Source organism: Balearica regulorum, chromosome 4 (assembly GCF_011004875.1).
Source record: "Balearica regulorum gibbericeps isolate bBalReg1 chromosome 4, bBalReg1.pri, whole genome shotgun sequence".
Classification (NCBI taxonomy): Eukaryota; Metazoa; Chordata; class Aves; order Gruiformes; family Gruidae; genus Balearica; species Balearica regulorum.
The window spans coordinates 47456495-47482201 of NC_046187.1; the positions used below are offsets into that span (position 1 = coordinate 47456495).

Sequence of the window (25707 nt, forward strand, 5' to 3'; positions counted from 1 at the left end):
TGAAACAGTCAATTAATTCCCAAAGACTTTAACTTTTTAAAACTTCCAAACTGTGGCAAGAAGAGACTACACCAAGTGAAAACAACCTGAGGAAAAATACTTGCCAAATTCTGAGGATATCTGATTCCCTGCAGCACATCTTTTCAAATACTTCGGGCTAACTTTTATTGATAAACACTGAAAACATTGAGACGTGAAATTCAGATAAGTAATGTATTTCACTAAAATTTGAAAGACTAACTTGTACTTGTGGCTGATGTCATAGACCTCAGAGGATGTGTTTTTAGCATCCCCTAATTTTAAGAAATTAGGAATCAACCTTTCTGTGCAAAATGTTTAATACCTGGCAGCCACAGCAGGAGCTCAACCCTTACGAACTGTCAAAGAAGTACCCGCACTGAGGGATGGTCTGTGGCTGTATGATAAAGAAGTCAAAGGATTTACTACCTAGGGCCTTTCATGGGTATATTGTCTAACTAATAACTTAGATAGATTTGGGAGGCTTGTTGAAAATATTTTGGTCCGAGAGTTTTATCCTTTGAGAATGGTCATTAGCATTCCCCATTGTAATGCAGTAATTCATGTCTCCGGTTGACAAAACTGTTTAATTGGGTCACAGCATCTAATATCACCAATTGACTACTTGTACATCAAGAAAGTTCTTCCTCATCATGCACCTACTCTGTGTAAAACAAGTTAGGCATATTCTATCAAGTTTTAAAATACTTGGCAAGAGAAGACTTTTCTATTTTAGAGCATTCTTGCCTTGTATGTGTATGAGGCAAGTACAAAAATGTAAAATGGCAGCTCCCAAACCTACAAAAATTACACATCTGTTCTGGTTTGGCTTTCATGAGTCCATCAGGCCTTTGTGTCTGCTCATTAGGCACTTCAGCCTAAGGGCATTTTAAATTCAAGCCACAATATTGAGGAGTTAATGCATAGCCAAACTGAGACTTCAAATCTTTTGAAAAGGTCAGACAGGGATTTTTATATCTTCATCAGTATTTTAAATGCTGTGTATTCATTTTAGGAAATTATTATAATTTTATTTTCTGAAGGCAAACGTGCTTCTAAAACAATGTGATATGATTTTCTCTTGGTTTTGTGTATGTGTCTGTAAGCATATATTTCTTCCTTAATCTTCCCTTCACCTGCAGTTCTTAGTTGCATATTTACTCTGGTCAAGCCGTCTCATCTGACCACATATTAAAAGGTTGTGTCAGTGAGAAAATGTGATTAGCACATGTGATAGTTCTCTGGGTGTATATCCTCTCAATGCTGATGGGAGAGGGAACTCACTGGAGTATGACATAGCAAGCAAAAAGCACCAAACAACATCCTGCTGGACCATACTCTACAAATACTCAGTTCAAGCTCTGTTCAAGACTAAATAGCTACAAATAGTAGAGAATGGGAGACAGCTTCTGATTTAGCAATTACCTGAAGTGCCACAGTCCACATGTTCAAAATTACAGAATTTTAATGTCAGGCACCCTAATTTGTAATTCTTCTTAGATTACGCTTGTCTATTCCATCCATGAAAATTACATTTATGGAACATTATTTGGGTTGTGAACCCAAGTGTTTGAAAACTAAGACATATTAGATTTTTGATTGTGCTTTAAACTTTAATTCTACCTCTTTGTCCACTGACTGCAGTGAACGACACAAGATCTCGTGGCAAAATATGTAATCATATAGTTACAAACTGATTGTGCCATGAGCAGGCATAGCTGGGAGTGCTGAGAAAAATACAAACTTGCAGTTTCTTAAATACAGAGATGGTAATGGCAAATCCAGTAACATTCTTTGAATGTAATACTTTTCTACATGTTAGTTTCTTGACCACTTTTTAAAAAAGTAAAATCAAACTATCTTTTCTGTACAATTACATATGTGTAATATGATCCATGGAACCTGTCCTGCTAAGATAATGCCTTTTTGCTGAGGTTTTAAGTCCAGTTCTTAATAGAGCATCACCACTTACTGGCTGCCAGCTCCAAGATAAAGCTGGATAGAAATTTTTCTGATGTACGTTATTGGACACAGTCCCAGGCAACCAGCTCTAGGTGGCCCTGCTTGAGCAGGAGGGTTGGACCAAATGACCTCCAGAGGTCTTCCGACCTCAACCATCCTGTGATTCTGTTAAGATTAATAATGTGTTTTATATGCTTTATGATAATGTGCCACATCTACTGAAAAATTACTGCTTGTTCATGTAAAGTTTCAGCCTGTCTCTCTTTTAATTTCCTTGCTAAAGAAATCAGTTTGAGATTCTAAAAATATCTGCTAGGTTTCTCTTCTTTCTTTCTTTTTCTTTCTTTCTTTTTTTTTCCTTTGGATAATAGCTTTCATCTTTCTGTAGAGAACTGGAATGACTGTAGTGCCAGGCCAAGAACAGGAGGGGAAAGAAATATTAATGCTTACCTAACATAAATGTGAACAACAGAGTTAATTTTTTAGGATGAATTTAACAAATTCCATCTCCTTAGAGGAGTATTTCTGGTTTTGTTTTTTTCGTGTGTGTGTCTTTCTGGTTAAATCACTCTCTAAATTTCCCAGGACGGCCTGATCTGACTCATAACAAACTCCAGCAATCTTTCATTTTTTCTTTTATTTTTTGGGGCTTGATTTGTTGAGTTTTCATCTTTCTGCTGTTTCAAAATTACTGTGAATGAATATAGTAAATAGGAAGCAAAGTAATTTTTGTAACAAAGGACTTTGCTAGGATTATTTTTATTGCAACCTTACATTCAAATGAATATGTGCTTGAAGTCTTCCTAAATTTCAGAGATTCTTTTTTCAAAATGTCATAGAAGTTGTGTTATGGCAACATAACAGTAGCTAAAGGCAGTCTTAAGGAATGTAAAGGTTTAAATGTATAAAACACAGGCTTCCTACAGCTGAAATGAGAATAACTAATTCAAAGGAGTGAAAAATACATATTTCAGGTTTCATGAAATGAAAATATAAATGAAAAATATGGTGCCAAGGGTAGTCATAATGTTTACCCACTAAAATGTCAAATTTTCCAATGAATTGCCCCACAATTTGTTTTTATTTGTGACAACTGTTACATTATGTGTCTTTAAGAAAGAATGACCACACATCACAAGGGAGAAGTTTATGAAGTTTTTTAAAAAACTTTACAAAGAAGAATTATCATGCAAGATTCTCTCTCTTAACTTGTTACCAGGTCTTGTTAGATATATTTGCCCTTCTGTAGAGGGTTTATGTATATTCTGGAGCTGCATCCTGGCTAGTGTACTACTTATGTAGGTTTTAAACAGATAGAGAGAGACACCCTAAACTTAACTCATGCCCATTTTGCAATGAGCCAGAGGGAAAGATGCATCTCCTTGTACTTCCTACAAGCTAACAAAAATCTGGAGGTGCTTGTATCTGTGCTGATGGGGTACAGGGAAAGTAAAACAGCAAGGTGATTGCTGAAATTTCTGGGTGGTAAGATCATAAGAAAGGCTGTAATGAGTCAGACTACAAGGTCATGCAGCAAATGTCATGTGTCTGGCAGTGGACAGACAGCATCAGATACTTAAGGGAAGAGCATCAGAACAGGAGAAGTACACAGTGATGCCTCCTCCAGATTCTGATAAATCACAGTTTGGAAACTTTCTGAAATGGAGATAGTAGTCAGGTCTTGGAATTTAATAATTTTTTAGACTTATTTATACTCTCTCCTTCAAAGCATCCTGGTTCAAAGAATTCCACAATTTAACTGTGCTTCGCAAACAGAGAGTTTTTGCTACTTTTAAACTGTATACATAATGATTTTGTCGGGTGTCATCTACGCCTATATTACAAAAACAGTGACTAATATTTTTCCTTTGCACTTTATCCGTACCATTCATGATTTAATAGATGTCCTAATAAGTTTCTTTCACAGGGAATACCCTGCCAGCTGCTTCTCTGGCACATTAAAGGGATTTTCAGCTTTGTTGCAGTGTCAGAGAAAGTCCTTTAGGTAGGCAGGACCTAGACTATTTTAAGATCTACATAACAGTGCTTTGGGGAATGCTCCTAAATTATGATGATCCAGCAAAAAATTATCATTAATTTGACATCTTTTATGCCTGAAATAGGAGCAGACCTTTTATATTTGTTGGTGTTGAACAATGCTTTAACTGGCTAGAGGGACTGCTGCTCAAAATGACATCCACATTTAGTTTAATAAGCAAAACTGTTGTTACTTGGGAAATGTTTTGTGTGCTGGTATGTGTGTTTGAAGGCAGATCAGTACTGGCCAGTGATGCACAATTGCCTGGGGCTGTAATGTGCTCTTCACTTCTGTGGCTCTCCAGGGACAAAGAAGACAGAGAGAACATGGTCCAGGGAGTGCTGCTATCACAGGTGCCTTTGGTGCCTTTGGTGTCCCTAAACTTTTGACCACCCCCGTGCTGGTGGTCACTTGGTTGGGGATCAGAGATTGATCACCACCTTGTGTCTGGTCTCAGTCTGGAGCCAGAATGTGAGCTGCAGCCTGGGAAAGGTATCTAAATTTGAGTTAACTCTCAACCAAATCCTTGCAAAAAGGCAGGTGTCATGGTCTGTCTGGATCTTTTTTACAGGACAATGTACTCTGTAAATTAAGCTTTATTTTGTGGGCTCTTTAGGAAAAGATACAAATGGGGCAAACACATGAATTCACTGTCATCAATTTATAAAGTTTCTAACTCACAAGTTCTCTAGTTCATAACTCACAACTCGTAATTTGTAACTTGTGCACCTGTGAGCAAAATAGTTACTGAGCCAATGGTGACAGTGCTTGTCCTTCCTCCTCTGTCATGCTGCGAGCATCCCCTATATCACACCGAGAGGCACAAAAGCTTCAGCAGGCAAGCTGCTGTTGGATCTATCTCAAAACCCTTTTTTTTTTTTTTGAGTAAACTGATGTATTTCTACATTCTAGCATGGAAGTTTGGTCTATACCATTTCCATGAGTTAGTGGATTCTGAAGAAAGTGCCAGACAATCAACATGCAAGGTTGATGGCTGCAGGAGACAGCAAGCTGCAGGCGGTAACGGCTGCATAAGGACCTCTAGCCCTTTCTGGCCACCATGTCCTGCCTACCTGTTGCCCTCACTTCCACCTAATGGTGCTGTTCCCAGCACACATCAGGCCTTGGCATGAACTGTGTGTTAGCCAAAATCTGAGCAGGAGATGAATAAACAGTCACAGCAGGATATGAAAGGTAGCATTTTTTCTCCACCGAGGGTTTTTGTAAATGCAATCAGACACTGCAGGGTATGTGGTTAAAACCAGCTCTGCCTTTGGAGAATTGGGTAAAAACCCACAGTTGGTCAGGTGGAGACAGAGAAGCTTTTGACTCAGCAGCTGAGGAAAGTAGATTGTGTGTGGATTGCTGTTGAAAGATCAGTATCTACAGGCCCTTGGTTAAGGTAGTTCTAATTTGGTTTTGCTTTATTTTTGTTTTTTTAAAAAAGGAATAATAATATTTCAGACCTTGGCTGCTTAAGATAGATCATAAATCATTAAAAACTCTTTTGATTTTAATGTGTTTTTTGATTTGTGAATGAAGTAAAGCCTTGTTGGCTTTCAACAGCATTAAAGATTTCAGAAAACAAACCAAGTAAAAAAATTAATTTTTTAATTTCCTTATTTTTTTTCAGTTGTGTTTGCAGCCTGAAATTTTTGCTTGGGTAAGTAAAGATGACATTAAGGATTATGAAATTCTTGTTGGAGGTGTTGCCAGATTAAGTAAGTAAGAATTGTGGTCTAGCTAAAAAGAAGAGAAAATATTTGTAGCAACCTTGATATTATTGCAGAAAGAATGACATATAAAAATTTCTGCCATTACAACCAGTCTCATTGTATATATATGGACTTGAACGTCATATGTTGATGACTGAGTACTCTCTGAACTGCTCTTCTGTCTCTATATCTGTGCTGTTTATGCTTTGGTTAATGGAAAATAACAGTGGAGCCATATAAAAAATGTTTTCTATCCATCTTTGTCTACTTTACCTGTATTACTTTCAGTGGAGGTGAATCACACCTGTTATCTCTGTTGTTATGAATTGCGTCTGTCATGAAACATTGTCAGAATGTATTTGCTGGTGTAAAGTACATATTCCGTTAGTTTGTGAGTTCTGTGCGTGGATTCAGAACAACGAAAGGAGAAGAGGAGAATAATTCAAAGCTATATTGGATATAATGAGGCCTTTTTAGCTTAAAGGGAACTGGGAAAAAAATTTAGATCTGCCTGAACACCTGTGTTTTTATGTACAAACACACACCACCAAAGACAGCCTTCTTTAAGGTAATGGGATTAGACTTCAATGTTTGTATGGGCCACTAAACCTTCATGCTACCCAATGCATTTTAAAAGGAGTGATAAAACAGAAGACATTAAAGAGGAGTCTTGGCAGCAGTAAAACTATGATCCTTTTTTTTAGGATTTTCATGTTCAGCAAGAGAAATCATGTTAATTGGACATGAAATTTCCACAACTCCTGGAATTCCAGGAGCAGAAATTTAGGCTCTTTTAAAACCTTGCCTGACTGGCCTCCATTTGTGGCTAGTCTCTGTGATGTACCTGGTTCCATGGACACTGCTGTGACTGAGAAAAAACTCACTTAGAAAATGCAGTCCCCAGCCTGGCTAACGATCCGATTCAGTGGAACAGGCAGAGCCGTGAAGACGGTGCTGAGTGCTGGGAGTACACCAGTGGCAAGCACAGGATTGTCTTGGCTACAGTGGATCACAGCCGATCACTGGAAGGAAATACATCTGCAGGTGTGTAATAACCACTGCTGCTCCCACTGAAATAAGCATACCTAATGCTAGCAGTGTGAGCAGGGTTGGTGTCCAAACAAATGCAAAATAATGAATTAAAAGTATTCATTAATAAGAAATAATGCCTTCCAAATCACACATTTCCAAGGGATTTGTAAGTAACCAACTACTTAACTTTATTGCTACAAAAGGATAGTGTCAATCTATGAGGGGGGGGTTGAATTACAAAGGTTATTTCATAATGCTTATAAAACCAACCAACAACGCAAATGGAAATGAAACTGTGTTCTTTCTTCTGGGACACTAGTATTTTCCAGGACAAACCAATTTTTCAAAATAGAGGAAACGAAACTGGCCTTTATAATGGAAAGTGATTACAGTTTTAGTTCTGGGTAGCATGAAATCTGCTTCTTTTATTGCTATTGATCAGAACTTGCTACCTGGAAAATAATAAGAAAAAAAACCCCAACCACCAAACAGCAGCAACAAATAAACAAATTAAACCCCAAACCCAGTAAGCTGTTTAAAGACAGTGTGTCTCATACCTTTGATAATATTTCAAGAGTATTCTTAGATGCCCAGCGATACTGAGAACTTTGAAAATGCGTGAATTGAACATGAGATGATGAGAGCCAGCTGCTGAAGAGATTTGAGCAAGATGTTTGCAATCAGTGAGGAATTCTGGAAAAACAGGAGACCGACACTTGCTTTCCAAAGCTACAGGAAATTGGCGCTGGGCACTTCAGGAAACAAAAACACATGGAAAGCCCTCCCCAGATCTGGAGGAGACACATGTCAACATATAGTTACAGCTTGGTCAGAAACTGGGACTGGACACCTTCACTGGAGCCATTCTGACGCTCTCCTATCTGCTGTGGTGGGTTCTCCATTGGGGTGACGGCACACGATCAGCAACTGGGGATGTTATCAGGTGAGAGGGCCGGCTAGGAAAAAGCACCCCATCTTCTCCTCTGCAGAAACTGTCTTTGCTACAGATCCCTCCCCAGCTGGAAATTCCATCTACTGGAGCTCTTGCAGACCACAGAGCTGTGGTTCTGCAGAAGTCAGGGGGAATTTCCTAGGGAGAGAGGACAGTAATGAAGATTTGGAGCCTCTTTGTGAGTGGTTGCAGCATCTCATGGACCCTAGGTGTTTGACTGCCATGACTTATTTTCTTCATCTAGAACGCCTGGTGATTAGGCTAACTATATGTGAATTCTCAGATAACAATGAGGGTGACTTTGTAATCAAATGACATTATTTATAGCATAAATTGCTGGATTTTTTTAAAAAAGAGAAAGTTATTTTCTGATAACCTTACAATAAGTGAATAATTTTTATCATCTCCAAAATTAGAATCTATGTTCAAAATATTATGACATTTCTGAATGTGAGACCATTCAGTACAATACCTCTAGATGTTCAAAATGTAATAACTGGATGCTAACTACAGCACAAATATAAAAATATTTTAATCTGGAAAAAAAAAGGCTACTAGAATAAAAATATCTTTATAAATATTCATACATTTTAGTTTAGAAGATCCAGTTTAAATCAAGATTTTCTTTGTTAAAATGCCAAAATATACCTGGTAAGAGTAATCATAGAAAGGAGTTTCTGCTACCCTATTACCTAAATCACACCTGGCTGTTGCAGGTGAATAAGGCCACTGATGTTCAGATTGTACCTAATCTTCAGGACATCTTTCCAGGAAGTTTACTTTGTTTAAGGCAGTCCACAACCCTGGAAATATAACTCTTCTGAGTAATGATGGATTAGATCTGGTAGGAAAATTTCTGTATCAGTATCCTCTGTGAGCATCAATGAGCAGCTGAATATTGACAAAACAACCTCTCAGAGAAAAAAAAAAAAGATTTTGCTTTTATAACTGTCTAGAAGTGTGTCTTTTTTGGGGAGAAGGAAGAGGAATAACCCATTTCTGCTTTAAGGATTCCAGGAATTTAGGATGTGTCTTTCTAATGTATTTACATATATATAAAAAAAAAATATATATATGTGTATCTATATTTCATTACAATAATATATCTAGATAATTCTTCATAATAATAATAATAATAATATGTTCCACAAACTGAAGCTGAGAGCCCCTATCAGATAAGTTCCTCTTTCAGTAATTTTGTAGATCTGAAAGATTGTTTACTGAATTTTGGATCAAGATTATCTTTGAAATGTTTACTGCTTACTAAAATTTGATTCCATGTCAGCATACACAGTAGCTGGATATGTGCTACTGCCTGATTGTCTTGTCAGTTTTGCTTATACCTTTTAAGGGGCTCATTAATGCTCACTGATTTCAGTGGGAAAAGTGAATCCAGAGAACCTGGCAGAACCGAGCTTTTGCTCCAAAGGGCAAGGTCAGTGCTATAGTCAGGGACCTATTCTGGAGTAGTTGCTGTATAATATTCAGCAGTTGAGAGACTTAGATAATCCACAGATAAGAGTTGATCAGTAAAATGAGTGATTTTTAAATAAAAAAATTAGAGTATTGCTTCATTTACTATTTTTTTCTTCTTTTTTCCCCTCTCTAATATGCTTCCAGGTAGTTCTATCAAAATGGAGTTGTCAAATCTAGCATTATTTTGGCTGTGGATGATGGTTAATGCATGGAGGAGCAGGGAAAGGATAGAAACAAATTAGAATGGGCCTTGGAAAAAGTATGGGTAATAGACCACCTAATATGATACCACAGAATCACAGAATGGTAGGGGTTGGAAGGGACCTCTGGAGATCGTCTAGTCCAACCCCACTGCTAAAGCAGGATCACCTAGAGCAGGTTGCACAGGGTGGTGTCCAGGTGGGTTTTGAATATCTCCAGAGAAGGAGACTCCACAGCCTCTCTGGGCAGCCTGTTCCAGTGCTATACAAAAATGGTCTCCCTCTATGCAAATGTTTCTTTGTGAGGTAGTAAATGACCCTTTCGCCTTGAGTGGAATCGTTCACATGTGCATAACAGTGCACTACTGTGAGTATGGATACGTACAATCTGTCAGCTGTTTGTGTTTGAAAACAAAATGAGCATTGGGGGTTTCTAAATTGTTTTTGACTGTGGGGGACTTGACTTAAATAAATAACCAAGATGGTTCCTCACAAATTTCCTCTGAATCAGCAGGAACCACCCTTGATCACCCAAAGCCTGTTTTGAGATAAAGCTCTTGATGTGCAGAGCTGCAAACTTTTCCTGCTGATCTAGAAAAAAAAAGCATCTTTCAACACCATATTTTCTGAACAATGCATGATCTAGTTTAGCATGTAGCCTTCCTTGGGAAGGAATAATTTACACATCAACACCAATGGAGAAGATATTAGCCATGGAATGTTTTGCCACATAAAAGAAGTCACTGAGTCATGATCCAAGTCTGATTTGTAGCTGCTCTAAGAAATAACACTTTCATCAAAGTAAATGTTGCTACAGCAGTTTGGAAACTGCATATAATCTTAGTTAATCAGGACACGACAATGTCTGTTACATAGCCAAGGTCATGCTAATGTAGAGAGGTAAGCAGCTTCTGCTTTAATGAGATAGTAATTGGAATGGACAAGAAACACAAGTAAAAGAAATGGATACATGCATGTTGGTTGTTGGGGTTTTTTTCTGGTAGGTGACTGAGTAAATTGAAAGGATCAGCCTCAGTTCGGTTAATGCTTCAACATATGCAATGCTTCTTATGTGAGGGGTTTTGTTTCACTGAGGCTGGGTTTTTGAACCTTCTTTATTTTTTGCATTTGAAGTCCGTTATTAAGCTTCAGATGCTAAAGGGGAATAAATTCACTAATTTCCCGACCTAGTTAGAGGGCTGGAAACAGTGGTTAAAATGGAATTTTAAAATAAATGGCTATAATTCATGCACTTCCTAATATGTGAAATTCATAAATTGTGACATGTAGTACTCAGAAAATGACATGAAAATAGCGGTATTTTATGAGATAGATGAGTACAAACCTAACTCTGCAGAAATATACTGCATGAGGAGACCTTTTTGGAGTTGCATTACAAAAATATTTACTATTTTGTTATTGAAAGCCAGTCCCCTTAAAATAAAAAAGACCTAATTTTTCAAAGAGATAGTCCTAATGACATGCACCTTTCCATGATTACTGGATTTAAAAAAAAAAAAACCACAAAACTGAAGCAGCTGACTGTATGGCTATATGCTGCTGAATGACTACCAGAAAAAAAAAAAAAAAAAAAAAAGCTGTTTTTGTGACCCATGTTATCACAGAGACATTTTTTTCCTTCCTGTATTGCAGAAGTCTTGTGCATAGAAAGCATGATATTTACTTTCTTGTTTCTTCTATGATTTTATTTTTACATGTAGGGTCATTCAGACTATCATTATGAATACAAATTCTTCTGAGCTCTTTGAAAAGGACAAGAACGGAGGGATATGCCAAAAATAATGAATGTCAAATGTTTCCTGTAGCTAAAATAATTCTCGATTCCTCTGCAGTTTAGAATTGTAGCTTTGCAGAACTCATCAGGTTCATAAACTTTCCCATGTCCAAAAATTCATATCCAATCAGGAAGATTTCATCTAAGTTTTTTATACATATACCTATGTATTATATAGCTATAGAATAGATTTGATATTATTTTTCCTGCTTCTAGATTTTTCTAAATAAATAGCAGATTATGAAATATCAAATGTTTTCATTTGAAGAAAAAGAAATAGTCATTAAGAATATTGTCCTATCAGTCTTGACTCCAGCAATTATTCAATCAAGACTTAAACAGTCAGGTGACATAAGTGAATAAGAGTGTATAAATGCTAACACATATCATATAATAGTGTGTGTTCAGGTAGAATTCTAGATAAATCTATTCCACCCTGGAGTATCTTACATCTTATACATCAAACCACATTATTTACCAAGAATCTCAAGAAACATCAGTGCTTAGTTCCAGGAGATGTCATGGGATATTACAAAAACCAAATGATTTCAATGTCCAGTTCCTGATGTATTCTCATAATTCCCTCTTGAACTGCAGTGTGAGATAACTTCTGCTTGTCTTATTCAGAACAGTAGCTCTCACTCAGAGTTTAACCAGTGCTCCTGATAAATGAAGGATCCTTCACCGACTGTGCAATGAAATATTCCTTTATTTGTACCTGAGGGCAAGTAGATCTTAAAGATGAGGTGGGACATGATGACACATCTGGAATAAAGAAGGAATCCCCTTTCTTTCTCCACCTCACCTCTTTATCCCAGCCAAACTTTGTCCTTCTGTCCAGAGAACAACATAACATGGTGATGCTGTCTCAAGATGTTGTGCCCTTTTGTCATACCTTAAGGAGCTGACATTATTTCTTACTTCTCTGTGAATCATCTAAAAGAAAGTACTTTCATTGGCTAACTATTTAAATCTTTTTATTTCAATGCAAATGTATATTTTGCATATTTCTTGCAAAGGAAAAAAAACCAAAGCAAAATAGAGGAGAGTGCTATGCCCTTAGAGGAGTTGCCCTTTCAAATACAGTAGAAAGAGAAGGTGAAATTCTGTGAAGTTGAAAGAGCAAATATAAGAAATGATAGAAAGAACAAAACTAGAGAGAGCTCACAGTGGATCTAATGGTGTTGAAGCTATTTGTAAGAAATTGGGACTTATATAAACAACATATGAATTCAATGATAAAAATTAAAAGCAAATATATCATACTACAAAGCATCATGGATACAAGGTACAAAGGAATCATGGTATCTCTTACCAGAAAAATGAACTTAATGTTCTCAAACATTAAAAAGCCTCTGACTGAGGGAAGGGCTAAGAACAATTATCCACAAGTGCTTTTAATCATTTGGATGTGCTCACCCAATTAGCTGAAAATTTATTCTAACCTAATAAGAGATCCTCTGTGATTTGGTGTTTCTGGTTTTTAAAATGTCATGTGCCCAAATGTATTCTTATTATGATACTCCCTACACCTGCCACCTGTCCTGAATCCTCACCCTTTCTTCCCTCCCTGCTACCTTCAGCAAAATTAATTGACTTAGGGAAAAAAAGAGGTCTCCTTTTCCAGTGTACTAACTTGCCTGGCCTGCTCAGACCTGCTTGCTCAACTAAAAAAGTGAGCCTTTTGACCTCTGCTTTGAACTAAATGTGAGAAAGTAATTATCAGGCTTAGACACCTGAGTGGGATTAAAAAAAAAAAAAAAAGAAAAAAGAGTATCTTCCTGCAGTATGCAATAAATAACTGCTGTCTTTGGAGGGCTAATTAACAAGTTGCAGCCTTGCACTGAGCTGCGTTGTGTTGCTTTTCTATGTCTGTATTGCTTCTGGTTCTAGTTACCACAGCTGTAGTTGCCGGAGCAACTCTGTCCTGTGCTCTGCTGTGTACTGACTGTCCTCAGTGTCTAATAATGCAGAGCCATGAGTGCTGGTAGGTGCTCTTTTTTTATATTCATTGTACTTTACTAGAGTTCACTAGAGAAAGAAAACTTGTGTGTCTTCCTCCTGTGGTGGATTTGGACCCTCACCCATTCTGTTTTTTTTCGGATTCACATGGGAGTTTCACATTTTGTAACTAAATACAAGATTTGAACTGCATGTTTTATAGGCTTTGTTATGTATAAATAAGCCTGGATAACATCACCCACATTTCACTTTCTTTGGTAAAATCTCTCTTACAGTTGATATTTTGTGATGCCATTTTGATGTAGCTTACTCCCTTTTATCCTCCTCCTTTTCTGGGGTCATTTCTCCCTCTCTCATGCATAAATGCACAATCCCACAGAAAATCACTCCTGCACCAAGAAAGCAGAAAACTGCTCTGACTCATCTTGCTTACTGGCCATAGTGCTTATATCAGGTGAAAGTAGAAGGAAGAGGGGGAGGTCTTCATAGTCTAGCAATAATGTAATTTTAGCTGAAAGAAAGAGTTGAAGAATGGTCAAATAAAAGCTGGAGAAATCCCTTTGACTATATTAACAGTTGTTTGGGGTTTTTTAAATCTTTTCTTTTTTTTTTTTTTTTCTTTTATTATATGAAGAAACTGTATTCTAAACTCCAGAGACTTTCTTTGAAGGAATGGCTTGACTTCAATTGCAGGGTGGCATGAAAAAATGCTGGAAATAATTTCAGAAAATTCTTTAATATGTGAGCAAAATATCAGCCCTGTGTAGATTACCCTGTGTACAAACTGCAGGTGAAATTCTGTGATTTTCTCTCTGTAGTTTGTTCCTAACAAATTTTCTGTTTTCATAAAATAACCAGGCTGTAGGAACAGAGTGATGGTTCAGCACTAATTTTAGTCTCTGCCAATGCTATGAACATACCAAAAGTCATATAACCCTGCAATCAAACATAAGCTGATAAAGCACGATGAGAAAATACTCATAAAAAGCATGGGCATAATCTTTCCTTGACTCAGAAATACCATTCTTATGTTCTAAAGCTTTGGGTTTCCTTTATGAAATGTAGGAAATTTCCCTTTGACATAGGAATATTTCTAGGGAATATAGGGTATTCTGGTGTTCAGCAAGTGCCTTGAGCAGAATGGTTAGTTAGTAATTGTATTACAGTTCTTAGGTGTGCCTTTATTTTTATTTGGTTTTGTTGTAGGCCAAAAGCTGGACATGTATTCCTTAACTGACCTTCTAATTAGCAGTGATCTCGGTGAACTCAAGTTGTTTCAGGGCAGCTGAAAGTTGAGTGTGGTGTCAGTCTGTGGGAGTGCGTGTGCGTTACCCATTTTTGTCTGTGCAGAGCAGGAGATGACTCCTCTTGTCCAAAAGCCAAAGAGATTGTACCCACTAGGGATGGGTACGTGTGTAAATGGACTGACAACAAGGACTATGCGAGCATGGCACGAAGGCAGCTTAGGTCTTTCTGCTCTCCTGCAGAATATTGTCTTCTTTTATATCAGACCATCCAGTTTCAAACTGAATGAGTTTGAAAAAATGATTAAGCTGGATGTATTTGTCCTATGCCTCATTTAAAACAAAATTAGGAATTTCTTTGAAATGTCATAGAATTATGTTGGTTTGTTTCATTATCCCATGGTCATACTGAAACCTTGCATTTCAAAGTAATGGTCAAAAGTAAAAATGCTAAAAGCTGCAACAGGGTCTTTGTCAAGTCCTTTCCAGCTTGAACGTATGCAAGCATTAACAGGAATCTCCTTTACATGTTTATTCTTCTGAGACTCGGCAGTATGACTATTTAGTATCTTTCTGAAGGAGCACAGTATATTTTAGTAAAACTGCTTACCAGTCTGAATTTGCTCAAATATTACAACTATTACTGTATCAAATTCTTCAGTCCATAATGGCTTATATCAATAGTGTGAATAAAAAACTCTCTGGCTTATAGCAGTGTGTTCTTTCTTATCTACATAGATTTGAATAGCTGCTGTGCATGTTACTGACTCATCCCATTTCTCTAAAAGCTCGGTTACATGGAGCACCTCTAGGAATAAGGACTTTGATCATAAATGAAAGAAGGCATCAGTCAGAGTGCTCATCAAAATTATACCAGGACAGAACATGCTACTTATTTAAACACTCACATGCCATCACTTACATATTGTCCTTATTGTCACTTCATTGAGTATTGCTACTAACAGTTTTGTCATGGTTGCCTTAAAATTTTCATGCCAAATCAAGCATTAAAAAAGAAAATTCCTTTAATTTGCTGCATGCAGCAGAAAAGGATAGATATTCTTAAAGTTTTGTTTTGAAAATACTAAAAATAGAGAAGAAGCATATTAAGTTTCCATAGTAACTCACATACCAATTCTTACAACTGATTAATGGAAGTAATTAATTCCAAGACATTCTCAATGGCCAGACTCCGACACTTTCTCCTGCAATTAAATAGTGTCCGCAGCATGTACTGAAGATTCCACATCCACTCCTTTTACAGTTTCTCTAAAAAATACAGATAACTTTAATTTTCCTGCCCTGTTTTGACAAAAGCTACAAAGCTTTCTGTTTCTAACGGTCATTTGCAAACCGCTTTATTGTGTTAGCTCTGCATTAGCGATGCATGTACATGGCCAGCTGCTGGAGGAAAATAGCCTGTGTCCAGCTATTATCTATTTATATTGAGAAAGAACTCCAGGATACGTTGAGCAGTGACCTTGGTTGCCAGCAAACAGCAAGGATAAATTCTTCAGAATTAATTGTTTTCATCCTGGAAATTCTGCCTGCATAGAAATATTCGATTTCAGACATTTTTTCTCTTCATTATGAAAGTTTTATACTTAAAATAGTTATGGGTTTTTTTTACAAAACTTGAAGATCCCAATATCTGCACTAATTGTTGCTAAGCAGTAAGATGATACGCAAGAGGCGTATAATTGGCAACAAATGTGTTATCAGATTCCTTTTAGACTTTCTGCAGGAACATGTTCTAAGATTAAATGTTTTAAACTTGCATTTAATCTCTGTTCCCTGGCTGACATTTCTTTCTTATATGTAACCACTGGTGCCACTGAACAGTCAGCTTACACTTCAACTCTCATCTCTCGGGATGACCTTTTCATTTTTTATTTTTTTTTCTTTTGTTTAAATACAGGTGAAAATGAAGTGTATTTAATGACTTCATTCATTCTCAAATAGCTTCTGCCATTTTACAGGGAAAATAGCATTGCAATGTGCGTGAGAAGTCTTTCTTTTGTTCATTGAGAACTTTTAAAATTGGTAATTAACTGTAGGATAACCTCTTCAACCTTGTATTTGCACATCTTATCCTGATTGAATGGATGGTAGTTTCTAGTGTCACTGTGTATTGGGATGTTGCAGGGCTTGAAGAACAGTAGTTATAGTATCATCTCCATTCTAACATTAAGCTAAGAACTAGAAACCCCTATTTTATTTTTTTTTTTCAGTAGTGGAAGAAGCAATACATTGTAAGAATTTCCTTAATGAGGTTATCTTTATTAAAGTAATCTTTATTAAACTTTTTGTGAAACTCATGCCTTCTTCAGAGACTAAGCAAACTAATCCAGTGTGTTGTGGAAGTGTTTTGATACAGCCTACTGCTTAGCAGAGGAAAAAGAGTTCACAGTCTACCCCTCCGTGACATACATAATCAGGCTGCAGGGTCTGATTGAACCTGCAGGACTTACTTGAGATAGGTCACGTAAAGCACAGTATTTTTCTCCTGTCAGTGGGTAAGTAAAGAAGTACTTCTAGAAATGGGAATTAGGCATGCAAATTTGAATTATTTTTTTTTTACATATGCAATCATGGCACCTTTTACAATGTGCCAAAAATAGATTGAAACTCATTTATTTTGAAATATTTAGCTGTAATATTGCTCTGTGTAATTTGAGCTGGTATTTGTTTACATAAGCAGATATTTAATACCTCGCTGGTTAAAGCATTTATAGAAATTGCAGAAGGCTGGTTTTGCTTTGATTTTGTAGCAGCTGGTGCTAAATTGAATAGATCAAGCATACATGAGAGGAGGCTTATTTAGACAGGAAAATTTACCAACAGTGAATACTTCTATTTTTTGCCCTAAATATAGTTATATATTCTAAGTAACTGATTGAAACTTGGGATTTTTTTTCCTCCTTTTATGCAAAACAAAAGCAGAGCTATCTTCTCTTTGGAGATTTTGAGGAAAAGTGGCAGATTCTGAATATTTCCAGTTCTGTTGCCCCTAAAGTCATACCTTCTGGGACAGGACTGATACGATGCTCAGTGAGCCACAGATACACAGTGACATTTTTCAAAACCTGCAGTGACTTTTAAGGGATATTCACATTGTCTTAAACTAACACCTGAAGTTATGGGTGGTACTGCTGCTCAGATGCAGCATTTCACTGGCAGTTACAGGGAGGGGTTTTCTTTAAGCACATTATCCTATGTGTAGTTATAACAGAAAAATAACTGTGACTATTTCCTCCCCCCCCCCCCCCCCCCCCCGAAAAGTAATAGGAAAAAGAGCTTTCATAAAACTGTATTTATTTTCTGCTAGTGGCCTGAATGACCGTGTATAATAGCAGTTCTGATATGCAGCTTTTATTTCTTCTGTGCATCGCTTGTTTCATTAAGCATAGGATATGTTCCTCCTGGAAAGATAAATCCAGCCTCAGGCAAAACTTTTATGCCTGCTATTTTGACATAGAGATCTTATTATCTTATTAGCTATCTTAAGAAAATGCTGTGTTCAAATGTTGAACTTCATGGTTTCCTTAGTGCTACATTTTTAATCAGTGGACATGTCAATGGTGTATTTTATCCTTTTTTCCACGTTCAAATACTAGCCAGAGGGTGACCTTAGGCATTTAGATGTGTTAGAAGGCTGAGTATCATTCTAGATATTGCACTTTGGTTTTTTTTTCATCCCATACATAAATCTACAGCTATCAACTTATCAGTAAATTGTTTTAAAAACTGTAAAATCTGTGAAATCAGTAATTTGCTCTGTGTTCAGAGGTGCAGCTTTCGTCTCAGAACAATCTAACCCATCACTGCATACCTGACTAGCTGAGCTGTATAGAGATGCTGTTATTTATACATGAAAACTTAATGTGTTGGCAGCTGGAGAATACATTGTTTAGAGACTGTTATGTTTAATGTAGTCATGTATGCTTTCATTTGTTTTTATTTTATTTATTCAGAACATGACAGTGGAACTGCACTAATTCAAAATTCCCTGTGTTCAGCCATATCTATAGCATATACAAACACTGATATATTTAGTGATATGGATATATAGATATATTGAAAAATATGTCAATAATACAATCCATTGCATAATATAATGTGTAGCAAACTACATGTTTGATCAACAATAAAATATATTCTTTCTCCCAAGGATGTTTACTGCTGTGGTGGGTTGACCCTGGCTGAGGGCCAGGTACCCACCAGAGCCGCTCTGTCATCCCCCTCTCACAGGGGAGAAAAAGTACAATGAAAAGCTTATGGGTCGAGATAAGGACAGGCAGAGATCATTCACTAATTATCATCACGAGCAAAACAGACTGAACTTAGAGAGGGAATTCATCTAATTTATTACTAAGCAAAACAGAGTAGAGGAATGAGAAATAAAACCAAATCTTAAAACACCTCCCCCCACCCCTCCCATGTTCCTGGGCTCAACTTCACTCCCGGCTTCAACCTTATGGTCAGTTCATCACACGGTGTTTCTGCTGCTTCTTCATCCTCAGGGGGAGGACTCCTCTCATCGTTCCCCTGCTCCAGCATGGAGTCCCTCTCATGGGAGACAGTCCTTCATGACCTTCTCCAATGTGAGTCTCCCACGGGCTACAGTCCTTCACGAACTGCTCCAGCGTGGGTCTCTCCCATGGGGTGTAGACCTTCAGGAGCAAACTGCTCCAGCGTGGGGTCCCCCATGGGGTCACAAGTCCTGTCAGCAAACCTGCTCTGGCGTGGGCTCCTCTCTCCACAGGTCCTGCCAGGAGCTCACTCCAGTGTGGGCTTCCCACAGGGGCCACAGCCTCCTTCAGGTGCCTCCACCTGCTCTGGCCTGGGGTCCTCCACGGGCTGCAGGTGGAATCTCTACACCCCCTCATCCTTCCTCCATGGGCTGCAGGGGGACAGCCTGCTTCACCATGGTCTTCACCACAGGCTGCAGGGGGATCTCTGCTCTGGCGCCTGGGGCACCTTCTGCCCCTCCTTCTGCACTGACCTTGGTGTCTGCAGATGTTCTTACATCTTCTCACTCCTCTCTCTGGCTGCAAAAAAAAAGTGCTCTTTCACTGGTTTTTTCCTTCTTAAATATGTTATCACAGAGGCGCTGATTGGCTTGGCCTTGGCCAGCGGCGGGTCCGTCTTGGAGCCGGCTGGCATTGGCTCTGTCAGACACAGGGGAAGCTTCTAGCAGCTTCTCACAGAAGCCACCCCTGTAGCCCCCCCGCTACCAAAACCCTGCCACGCAAACCCAACACAATTGCCCTGGCATAAGTAGGGAAGATTGGGTAAGAAATATTTTGCTGCGCTTATGTTCCTGATTGGCTTCTAATTGTATTCTGGCACTTCAAGGTTATCACTGATATCTTAAAATATATATACTCAGTGACTGTAGAGTCTATTTGGTTCTCTGCAACGTGTTTTCTTCTCTTTCAAAAACAAAACCAGCTTGCTGGGGAAGAAAGGTTCTCCACTACAAAACTCGTTTCCAGCAAGGGTGCTTCAGTTTTGCCTGAATTTCATCACATTTTTAGAACATGCTGAGGTTTGCATGAAGTTACTTTGTTTAGACCTTGAACAATATAATGAGTTACTCTGTACCTGTGTTCCTGCAGTCAGTGCTTGACGACTGGCTTGGGGAGAAGATGGAAAGATAGGTCATTGTCTTTTACAGAGAGGGCAGTAAGATTTCTTCTTAAATTTCTAGAGTAGTCAGCCAAGTCAATAACCAGTTTGAAAATATCACACTGATTTTAACCTAAGCAAAAGTCTTTCCTGCTTCTGAGACAAAGTGCATAAAACAGTCAATATGTGAAGGGAGCTTGCTTTTTTTTTTCTAACTTGCAGACAAACTTTTTGTTCCAAATATTTGGAAATTTTCTTTTGACATAGTCCACATTTTTATTTTTTAAACTACACTGAAATATTATACCCATTGGCACTTTAATGGCTTATATAATCTGTTATTTCAGCAGGATCATTGTGCAAGTATGTTTGTTGGTTGCTAACCTTACAAGTTAACTTTTCTTCTACTTCTTCAGCAAGACAAGTTTTCAGGAGAAAGAACTGAATCCTATTGTCAAATTATTTGGAAAAATATTTCATTGAGGTTTGGTTGGAACAATCAGTTTTTGTAACAAGAAGTTGTTATCATGCAGGGAAATATTTATTTCCTTTCACACAGATAACAGAAAAACAAAATAGACCTTGATGACAAAAATTAACAGGGTACAATTTCTTATCCATGGTAATATAAAATAGGGCAAAAGTAAAATGTTGACTTTTCTTTTTCTTTGACTTCACAGATTTGCATAGAATTATATACACTAATCTACTGTTGAATATTTCTCGTATACACTTTATTACAGTTTTTCCTTGTCTTTTAAATTTTTTTTTCCAGCCAGGTGTACTGTAGATTCTCTAAAGAGAGTGAATAAAAATTGTTTTCTGCAGTACACTTCTAGAAGCCAAGAGGCAACACTATATTTAAAGAAAAATATTTATTGAAGTTTAAGGAGGAAAGGGATAGTAAAGCAGTTTTCCTCATGACTTCAGCTGGAAATGGTTAAAAACAAGTTTCCATGAACACTATTAATTTCATTGTGCACATGGCAGTTCCAAGTTTGGATTTCAGGAGCTCAAAGGAGGTCAGAGAATTACACAGGCTTCCTAGATCTGGTCTTTTGTCAGAGTGCCATAATGAAAAAGCAAATACATTATGACAGAGGGCAGTAAATAGAACACATCCCCCTCCCATAAATATAGCTTAGAAGACCTCAAAATATGTTATTTTACACTAATTTGAAGCTCAAGAGTTGGCATTTCCCCTAGTGTTTGCTTGTTCAGATTTTAAAAACTGATAAAGTGCAATTTAGAAACTAATTAAGTTGCTCTGTCTGCTCCAGTCTGAACACCAAACCGGTGAAATTGCAAATTATCAGCCTCATCCAGCTTTCATCACAGAGCACAGCTCTCTGGACAGACTCTATGGTCTTTCTGACAGGTCTCTGCTCAGGATCTTTGCTTACTGAGTTCTGTGTAACGTTTAGGCATTACCATACTATTTTTCCTGTGGTCTTGATTCAGGCAAATCTCCAACTGGAATAAATTAAAAATTTATCTGAAGAGGTTTGTAAGACACAGTGAGAGGCAGCAAAGGCTTTTATTTACAGGCTTGTGAAGGCTGATAGGGTAAAGACTTTATCTTAGCAGACTGTCAGTTTGTTTTCATCACTTAAATCTGTGAGGATGATGGGTCCAGTCCATAACACTCTCTCTAAGCTGTTGATCTGAAGATCACAAAATATTTTTCTGTTGAATTTTGCCTCTCTATCCACTACTCACTAACATTAATGTGAGTAGATATAGTCCAAAGTACCAAAAGAGTTGCCCTATGCATGCATTTGCCTGTACATTTTATAGTCATGAGAAACCAAAGTGCCACTGGACTTCTTAATATGACTATTTCTAAAACACACATGCAATGAACAATAGTTACTTTTATCTAAAGCTTCATTTATTTTTGGACTAAAACAATGACATACCTACTACATATTCTAGGTTGTCCTGTTTTCCCACCATTTGCCCAGTATGTAAATGTCACTCAGCCATCTTCATTACAAAAATTTGCAGTTACAATTTTGAGTTTACCAGTGTCGAGAGATTTCTTTCCTGAACAGTAAAGTTTCAGATACAAAGGTCTGTAACATTGCTCCCCAAGGTGAAACGGAAAAATGAGAGAAACTTACATGAAATAAAGTTTTCTGCACTTGTTGAAGACATTATTAACAAGACAAAGTGTTGCCCTAGCCAAAGATATTGGAGACTGTGTTGACATCTCATATCATTGTTTGCTTTAGTTAAGGAATGTGTGGTATATTAATACCACAATTAATGCATTAATGGCAGTTCCTCTACCCATTTTTGACAGTCCAGAATGTGGTGGGAATGTCCTCTGAGAAAAAATAATAAATGCTTTTATAGGTAAAATCTGAAACTTTGATATTTCTGTCAAAATGTCAAGTTATTAAAATCAGTAATTATCAATGTGCTTAAAATCATCATTTAGCTGTGAATAAATTAAAAAATAAGTCATCAGGAGGTAGTGTTAAATCAAGTTTACCTTAAATAATTTCAGTCACTAAGTAGGGAAAGACACTGATAAGTATCTCCAAGGACCAGATCGTTAGCTGGTGATAATTAGCATGTCTATGGCAATGTAGGCTGAGTGTCCCACCTGTATCACATTACTAAGCAAGTTTTGCCTGTAGCTACGGTTATCCATTATCTATATGGTTCTCACAGGAAGGAGCATCTGTGAGCAGGCTGCATACCTCCAATCTTTCAGTTCTTTCCCTCTGGTTTAAAAGGTATAGAGATACTGTGCAAATAACAACCCACCAATTTCTAGAAATACAAGAACATTTCTGTGTAATACCTAATGTTAATACCATACAATTCCAGTGTTGTTGAACTTCAGAAATCTTTGCATGTTAGTGATACCATTATGAGTATTATAACTTAGTCTTTTTCAAAAGTGCAAATTTTATAAACTGAATGTATATGTATCATTGTAGATGCAGTGATAAAAAGCCTTTGTTAAAGATAGGAGTGACTCTAAATTTTGTCATGTTAGAGCTTTCAGTAAAGAAATTAAGTGAAAAAAAAAATGGAACAATCTTATAAATTCAGCAGGAATCGACGTGTATTTCCTTGCACCTGGATTGTAGCTTGTTTTGCTGCTGGCCAGATGTATGACCAAGGACTCAGGTTTAAAACAAAATAAATTTCATCCACAATCTGTCAATTTTTGGGGTAGCTTGCTTTAGGTATACTTTTTATGTATCTAAATGAGAAGTTAGTTATCAACCTGACTAATGTCTAAAGGCCAAACTTCTAATAGTATTTGGGCAATGTGGTCTAGTGGAGGGTGTCCCTGCCCGCAGCAGTGGGGTTGGAACTAGATGATCTTTGAGGTTCCTTCCAACCCAAACCATTCTATGGTTCTATTTAAACAGTTACTTGAAATGCTTAGATGCATGTAGTAAAAAACAGGGGTATAAACACCTGCTGGTTTTCGGGGCCACGAGTGAGACAGGGTGTGAACATTTCAGTGACTCTACCTCCTGACAGCTTTGAAAATCCAGCCACAGATCTTTCGATTTGAGTAGATGATTTCCACAAAATTAAGCCATTTTAGAAGACACAGGCCATGTGCCTATCCTTCTGTTTATAATCTAATTTAGAAGGTGGTTATGTTTATACCTGAGGGGTGTTCTAAGCTTTTATTATGTCGGTACTGTATTTTAACGTGCTTGGGAGAAAAAAGGCTTGAGAGGAGCATCATTTTAAATATCCAAATCTTTGGAGCTCTGTATCAGTGAAAAGGTTTGCTTACTCACAAATATGCCTATGAAATATGAATTTTTGCTTCAGTAAGCAGTCTTGAAGAATGCTCATAAAAAGCTGAAGTGCTCAGGCAGTGATCTAGAGAGACATCAAGACTGTTTAAGTTACTATGTCTCCGGGGCACTAAGGGAAATACATGTCGTCTTGTTACATGTGTGCCAAAGATACTGCATCTGCCTCACGCACGACAGCAGCTCCTTTGCAATAACTTCATCACTGCCTTTGTGCTGTCCTCACACATTAAAAAGTCATTAGATGATGCTCTTAAAAAGGCGTGAGATTGAATACGGTAATAACCTATGTCAGATTTTCATTTTTTTCTTTTAAGGTTTAATCTTTAGCTATGAGCAACTAGAAGATTATCCCATAATTGCCCAATATCAGCTGAGTAGCTTTGTGTAGTCTTTTGAAAGAGCCAGGCATCTAAAAGGTCTGACTCTTCTTTTACCTAATGTATGTGTCAGTGTGAAGCCACCTGATGAACTTCATTTTTCCCTGTCCATTTTCATAAAATTACAAAAATTAAAATCATGTTAGCATGTGCAAATTTCAAATACCTGCTCTGGACAGGCTAACGTTAATGCTCATTAAAAAATCAGTAAGCAATGCTGGGAAAACCAGCATCCTGCCTGTTGCTTCTATTTATTCCTAGCTTGTTGCACCCAACATTCTTGGGAGTATCTCTCTATCAGTAAATAAAACACAAAAAGAAGCTATCAGCATACTACTCAGGAGCATAGAAGAAAGCAAGGTGCCAGAGGGACTCTTTGCTGTGAATGGCCAACATTAACACTTCCCCAGGTTCTCACACCTTGCTTGTATAATAGTGATAGCTTCTGAGGACAGGTGGGGAAAGCCCTCAGAAACTAAAGGCTACCTAGCTTCCTTCAGCTGTTTGGATGTGCCCGTTGATTACATTTTTGAGACTGTATCCACCCATCAGGAAGGGTGACCAAGGAAGGCAGACCAACACAGCTACAGCGAGGACTTCTGATCAGCTGTAGGGGCAAGAGGTGCAGCTGGCAGTGACCACGTTCAGTGGAGTAACCCTATCACCGGAGCTCTTTCCTAGAATAATAGTCCCACCTACAAATAGAATCATGGATCATAGAATGGTTTGGGTTGGAAGGGACTTCAAAGATCATCTAGTTCCAACCCCCCTGCTGCGGGCAGGGACACCCTCCACTAGACCACATTGCCCAAAGCCTCATCCAACCTGGCCTTGAACACTTCCAGGGATGGGGCCTCCACAACCTAGCAACTAAATAGGTAGCTGTTTTCACACCAACATATTTTTGCATATCTAAGACAAGGACAAATGATACTAAATCAGAAGAGTAAACAATGCTAAATCGAAAGAGTTAAAACTTAAATTGTTTTTACAAGGTTTGATGACATGTTGAACTTAGTTTTAAAATCCATGCATAATTCCTCCAGTGCTCATTTAATGAAAAATAAAAGTGGTAGCAGCTGCTGCAGGCAATTTAAACCCATGACTTTGCCAATAGAATTACTTTTCTTTTCCCCTGTCATTGTAATTTGACTTTAAATTGCATTTTAGTGGCTATTACTTTAGGTTAAACTTTTTGCTTTTCTATTTATAACTTTCTAGTCTGAAGGAAAAAATGAAATTCCTGACTTATACCTTCTTTAACAAAACAAATGTGATAATGTCTTTTTTTAAAATTTTTTTTAAAAGTTTTCTTCATATTGAATGCCATAGCATCTGGACTGTGACTCTGTAGTCTGTCTGGTGGATAGTGCAAAAATAAATCCTTTCAATAAATGTTCTGATAACTTATGGAGCATTAAGCATGGTCATATCTAAAACTCGCTTTTCATGATGTGTAAGTGTCCAATGTATACATTCCTTGGTAATTATTACAATATAAAGTAGGA

The 25707-nt window shown here is 37.5% G+C and overlaps 1 long non-coding RNA gene across 1 annotated transcript in view; it reads right to left on the reverse strand.

The window, feature by feature from the left end:
* Positions 1-18873: 18873 nt before the first annotated feature.
* The window catches only part of LOC142601751 (uncharacterized), a 1264755-nt gene continuing 1257921 nt past the window's right edge, over positions 18874-25707 (reverse strand). Inside the window, exon 3 of the long non-coding RNA XR_012835350.1 lies at positions 18874-18979. This is a non-coding gene — a long non-coding RNA (uncharacterized LOC142601751). The remainder of the gene's footprint in view (positions 18980-25707) is intronic.